The 6,486-nt window shown below is 39.4% G+C and overlaps 1 pseudogene; it reads left to right on the top strand.

Moving 5' to 3' along the window:
- The first annotated feature begins 5,250 nt into the window (after positions 1-5,250).
- LOC149047764 (uncharacterized) lies at positions 5,251-6,036 on the top strand (annotated as a pseudogene).
- The last annotated feature ends 450 nt before the right edge of the window (positions 6,037-6,486 follow it).

Genomic DNA, 6,486 nt, shown 5'->3' with positions numbered 1-6,486 from the left:
AACCGAAGTAATCGATTTTCTTGATGGCGACACTGAAATGACACAAATACAGAGGACCGAATAAGCATAATTTCCGAGAAATTTCCTCGTTTTGTGGCTTGTAGCCTCTTTATTTTGCTAGTGATACATTGCTTAAGAACTTCATTGCAACTTACCCGTGGGCACCCCCTGTTGTACTTGTCTTATGATGTATATCATTCCACGTGATCTGATTGGATAGTCCTGTTGTTATGGAGGTACCCACAGTAAAAACCAACCGTGCGTTAAAAGCTCTGTTTAGCAGCTGCTAGACTTCTTTACCCTCACGATCATTAGGCAAATACGCAGTACGATGCGCACCATTGTACTGCTGACCAAGGTTTGGGTGCTCTGGGCCTTGAATTCCTGATTGAAACGAATACTGAATGCAGATGGTACCACACCTTGATGAGAAAGAAAAAAGACCAACTTCCAATTGAAACTCTGTTCATCATAGAGACACTTATAACCTATTTGAAATCAGCAAATAGAATTCTCTTGATACCGTTGTTGATTTTTGTCAAAAAAAGGTTCTGAAAGCCATTTAAATATCAATTAAGAAGTTTCTAAAGAAATTGTGGTGCTGCGTCGGTGGGAGAGTATAGAAGGGTTATTTAGTATTATCAACTTGAGTTGATAGGGTAAATTGGCCACCGTAAAGAGTTTTAAAGCTAACGTTTCGCGCGTTTGCCCTTTGTCAGGGCGAAATCACCGTTCGCATATTGATACATTTGGTAGAGCAACACATAGGCTAATGGGAAAAGCTTGAGTTGTTTTCCAGAAAAGCAAGCGGTTTTAACGTCTTAGAGGAACACTTCTTGGCAAGAAACATGACCACACTTGATAGTTTGGTAGTTTGGGGTTTAACCATACGGTCAAGGCATATAGGACATCTGTGATGCATGTTTGTCCACCCTTGAGGGAAGAGTGAAAAATGGATCATTCAAAATAGCAAAGAAGCTGAATTATGTGTTCATATAATTTTATTTTGTAAGTGATTTTGCTCCATACAGTTATAATAGCCCGTAGTGGGGGGCAGTGCTGTCAACCTGGGGTTACTAGAAATCCTGCCTGCCAATGATCAATTTTTTTTTCCTTTACATGTCATCCCTCATCCTATGACTGTCTCACATTAAGAAAAAAAATAAATATATAAAGGTGCAGACATAATTACTGGTGATCTTGTTTCTTACATCTTTATCCTTCCCTTTCTTAACTATAAGTAACAAAATTAAATTGTATTATAAGCTGCCTATGTCACATACAGTGTACATTAGATTTGGTATGTATAGGTATATCGGCCTGAATTACATTAAGTATGAATATTATAATAAATTTGTTATACCTCCCAAATAAAATGTGTGTTCTGATTCGAGAACATCATTTTATGTGCAATGGGTCAAACTTGCTAAATGTAACTTTGTAAGTGTAAACAAATCTCAAACTCTCTAGCAGAACAAAAACTAAACTTTCAACTCACACATGATAAGATTGTGCAGCACTTGAAATCTTCACAAATTTGTGTGCCAGCCTATGTCAAAAAACTCATTTCACAGACAATTTTAGCAACACTGAATATATAATATACATAGCATCTGTCTCATTTTTAGTTGGGAGGTATAACAAAACACTTAATGATTAGCACCAGTTACTGCTTCGAATTCCCTAATTAAAACTTAACATTTCCATCAACTTTGCCTACTTGAGAAACATTGAGGCTTTCCAGGAGACAAACCTACAACTTCAATAGAGGTCAGTAATTTCAAAAGCATCCATATCAAAAAATGGGAAGTACTGCAAACTCAAATATTGATATAATTATAAAAAAGTGACAATCAAATATCATCAGCAGTATCGTTCAAGCCTCAGTGAGGCATTAGTGAACTTGAAAATATATTGGCTAAATACACCTTTTGATTAAGACAACAACTGACTGCTAATCAGATATAATTGCACAACAATCATTGAACCCACAGCATACAGCAAGTATACATTAAACTTAAATTAATTATTAGGGGACTATTAAAAAAACTATCAATTTGTAAACGTGTACATTCTGCCTATCTGCCAATATGTTAATCAAGGCAGCCTACATTGAAGCTATGTTAGGACTGGCGCGAGGCATGTTCACTTCCTCTCTAGAATTTCACTTCCACCGTAGGTTTTTACAAACTCAATAACTTTTGCCGTGGTGTTCACAAACTTTTGCCGTGATGTTGAAATTTCAGTTTGAGTTCTTCTACTTCCTTGCAGGGTCATTTTACATGAACAACCTTTTTTGTTCGGTTAAGGAGGGCAGGGGGTTTGGTTCTCAGGGAGAACTGTGGGGGATCAGTCGTGGCCGACGGAGTATGAAAGGGTGACTTGAGAAGAATTACGGTCATTTCGCCCAATGGTCATTATACTCGCAGTCACTTCGTTCCAAACAAAAGTCAGTTCGCTCCATAATCGAAGTCACTTCGCTCCATACAAAAGTTACTTGCTACTAGTTGTAACTGGTTTTTGGCAGTTACGGAGAAAAGTTTTTGTATAGTCATTCGCCTTTAAGACATTTAAAACATATTTCCTCTCCTCAGCCTTCGAATCGAGCGAAGATGGTAGACAGTCAGCCCACCTGAGTAAAGTTTTGGCCTCAGACTTTTTATGGCAAATAGGGTGGTAAGAATCGAAAGCGAGGTATTTTTCGGTGTGGGTAGCTTACGATCGGCACTTGTCTCTAAAATTTAAATCAAGAAAGGGCAAACGTCTATCCTTTTTACGCTCAAGGGTGAACTGGATAGACGGATCTACTGAAATGTTATCGTGAACTTTTTGTTTTGATGTTGGAGTTGGACTAATAATCTCATCTTGAATTAACATAAGTTCACACATTACGCGTGGGTAGGCGCGGCAAGAAACTGACAACAATACACGCGCAATAAATCAAACAAAGACATTAAGACTCAATAGCTCTTTAACTACGCCAAGATCAAATATAACTGAAAATTTAAGTTTTACAGGTGGTTGAAACTTTACAGGGTAAAAGCCGTAGATGGTTTACAAAGTTTTTCAAATATGACCGGGCATCAATCGATAAACGGACTCTGTTTAATTTGAATTTGTCGCCATGTAAGTGCTACAAGTGAATGCTAAACAACGCGCGTATTCAAACAAAGATATTTAGACTCAAACGCTCTTTAATTACGCCCAGATCTCAGTCGCTTTTTAAGTCCTTGAACGAATTACCCCTTGAAATACGAACAAGTTTAACAAAAAGTTTTTTACATGCAGTTCATACTCTACATGCAGGGTTACAGTTTTTGAAATTCAATCCACCATCGATCAACGAGCGCATCAACGCATCAATCTTGTTAGCATACATACACTTGACTTGTAACATGGAGCGAGTAACTTTTGTATGGAGTGAAGTGATTGGGGGCGAAATGACCACGGAGCGGAGTGACACCGGATACCATTGAGGGGGGGATTGTAAGAATGTCAAAGAGCCTCATAGGGGGATCAGGTAAATTATATCGTGACGCAACCCAAATGCTCCAATCCCCCTCCCCCCGCGATAAAAAGTGACCGGTCCCCTAAGGGCTTGTTGTTATTGCAATTCTTTGAAAGTTATGTTACATTTGAAGAGTACAAATAAAATTTTTTCGACAACAATTTTTTTGACGATAGACACGAACTTTGCGTTGATTTTATATCGTTAGAATATTTCAACGTGCACCAAGTTTTTTGGACAGTCTTCTTGAAGTTGAACAGGAAACTCTCTGCCCCTCCCGGAGAGACGTAGCTGACGATATTTCTCTCGCATACCAGAACGAAATTTGGTTGAGAGGAGGAAGCATGGACCCGCGTTTCGTCGCTTTGTTAAAAATGAGAGGCCACAAGATTCATCAATCACTGATCAACCCGAAGCTGAAGAAGAATGCCGCAAAGTTCATAACGTTTGCATTCAGACAAGGGTTGAAGACCCTATCAATTGCCAAAAGTTCTCAAGCTGGAGAAAGCTTATCAGAGTTACAGCCTACACACTAAGACTAATTTGGAACCTGCGAGCACAATGTCACAACAAAACACACCCGGAAGACAATGACATGAAGCGTAAAGAGGGTCCTACATCACCCCAAGAGTTACAAGAAGCAGAATATCACTGCATCAAAGAAAGTCAGAAAAGTCTGAGTAACCGCCTCAAAAAGGGAGAACGGAAAAAAGCTCAGTCCATTAACAGATTCTGATGTTATCATCCGAATAGGTGGTCGAGTAGACAAAGCCTTGTTCTCTAACGAGATCAGTGGAAAAGACAACGAGCCCATGATCTTGCCAAATCAATAAAGTTTCGATGCGTGTTTTGCCGTAAAGTGCAAGCCAAGGCCAAATCTCAAATTGTGGCTGAATTACCTGAATGCCAGGTGGCACCTATTACACCGCCGTTTCACTACAAATTTCCTGCGATTACTTTGGCCCGTACCATGTGAATATAGGTCGCAACAAGACAACCAAGTACTACGGAGTCATATTTACGTATTGAATACAAGAGCAGTTCACTTAGAGCTTGCAGTAGACTGCTCAACCACGGAGTTTATTCATGTACTCCAAAGATTTCTTACCATGAGAGGACAACCCAGCTTCATTATAAGCGACAATGGATCCCAGCTGTTTATTGGAGTAGAGCGAGAGCTAAAGGAAATGATCAAATGATGGGACTCCGAAAAACTGCGTGAATTCTCAGCAGAAAAAGGCATTTAGTGGAAATTTATCACACCGGCATCTCCACGTCAAAACGGATGTGCGGAAGCGTTGGTGAAGAACTACAATTTAGCCCTAAAAAAAGCCTATTGGAGAGTAAGTGTTGACGCCCCTCGAGTTCTATACGTGCCTGTTAGAAGTGGCCAACCTCGTCAATCAAAGTCTAATTGGCCGCATTCTAGACGACCCTGACGATGGATCGTACCTTGAGAACTCGCTTCGGTAGTTTCGCTCTAACATCTCTGATAGGAAACAGCGCACATGTTGGGAACGAGTTTTCTGACGAGTTGCCAGTCACCCACAGAGTTCCTCAGGGAAGTATTTTGGGCCCCGTGTTATTTGTCATCTACATCAACGATTTGCCAAGCGTCCACTGTGCCTGTCAAGTGTCACTCTACGCAGACGACACAGGAGTTGACCGATTGGCTCAATTTAGTGGTGGCAAAATGGCTAAACGAACATAAGTTAACACTGAATCTGGACAAAACCAAATGCATGCTCATAGGAAGTAACGGGAAAATAGAAAGCAAAGTAGGTCTAACTGTGTCAATTTAACCACTATGTGAGCAATGTCAGTTGTTTTAAATATCTTAGAATTTTAATATTCTATATTCCTGGACTGATCATGTCGAATACATTGCAGGAAAAATTAACCAAAGGCTTGGTCCTTAAGCGTATTAAGCATTTATTTCCGTTTAGAGCGCGCATCACTTTTTACAAAAGTCTTGTCATCCCCTTATTTGAGTACGCAGATTTAGTTTAGGGTGACAAGTATGATGTAACTTTTATGTCTAGCCAACAAGTTTTGCAAAATAAGGCCGCTAAAATCATTTAGATCGTCCGCAGTATTTATCTGCGTCGCATGCATTGGCGACTCTGAAGTGATACCGTTAGAGAAAAGGCGTTTCCAGCGAAGATGTGTGCATGTATATAAATGTCTAAATGGACTTACACACCATGAATTGACTTAAGTAACACAACAACACAATTACAACACAAGAAATAAAGCCAATCTTAGACTCCCCAGCGTTAAGAGGAACTGGGGGAAACAAAGAGCTGTTAAGTTGTAAATGACTTTAATTCACTTAGTCAGGTAATAAGAGAATCTGCTAACATTAATACATTCAAGCGAAATGTTTTTAACTTCTAATATAATTCTTAATTATAATTCCTTTTTTTTCTTTTAATTTTGTGTATATATTCTAGACTTAATCTTCGAGGCCATTTTCAACAATCACTTTTTGTGAAAAACTTTTCCTCAATAAAGATTGTAATTATTACTTTGGTCCGAATGACATGCTCCTTGGCGGAGTATCATCTCGTGTGCCACAGGGCCCTTTCAGAGAAGCAAAAATCCACGTCTTCGAGTGGAATTTGTTCAAAGGATTATGGGTTCGTTTTGGAAGCAGTGGATAAGGGATTTGTTCCCGTCATTAATTCCACGAAAGGAATGGAACACAGAGAAACGGAATGTTCAAGTAAACGACTTTGTGATCGTCCAAAATCCAAATGCAATTTGCGAACTGGAATATCGGTCGGATCGCGAAAAACGTCCTCATCAAGCTAGAGTGTGTTTCACAGAACATTCATATTATTGTAATTAATAATGGTAATTGCACTGAGTGGAGTGCAATTTGGGCTGAAATCATACGCGTGATTTCAAAATCGAACGAGCGCGCAGCGCGAGTTCGATTTGAAATCGCAAGCATGATTTCAAACCAAAATTGCACG

Source organism: Pocillopora damicornis, chromosome 3, assembly GCF_964200805.1.
Source record: "Pocillopora damicornis chromosome 3, jaPocDami1.2, whole genome shotgun sequence".
NCBI classification, from domain to species: Eukaryota; Metazoa; Cnidaria; class Anthozoa; order Scleractinia; family Pocilloporidae; genus Pocillopora; species Pocillopora damicornis.
The sequence above is the reverse complement of the archived record's forward strand: the minus strand, read 5'-3'. Positions and strand labels throughout refer to the sequence as shown.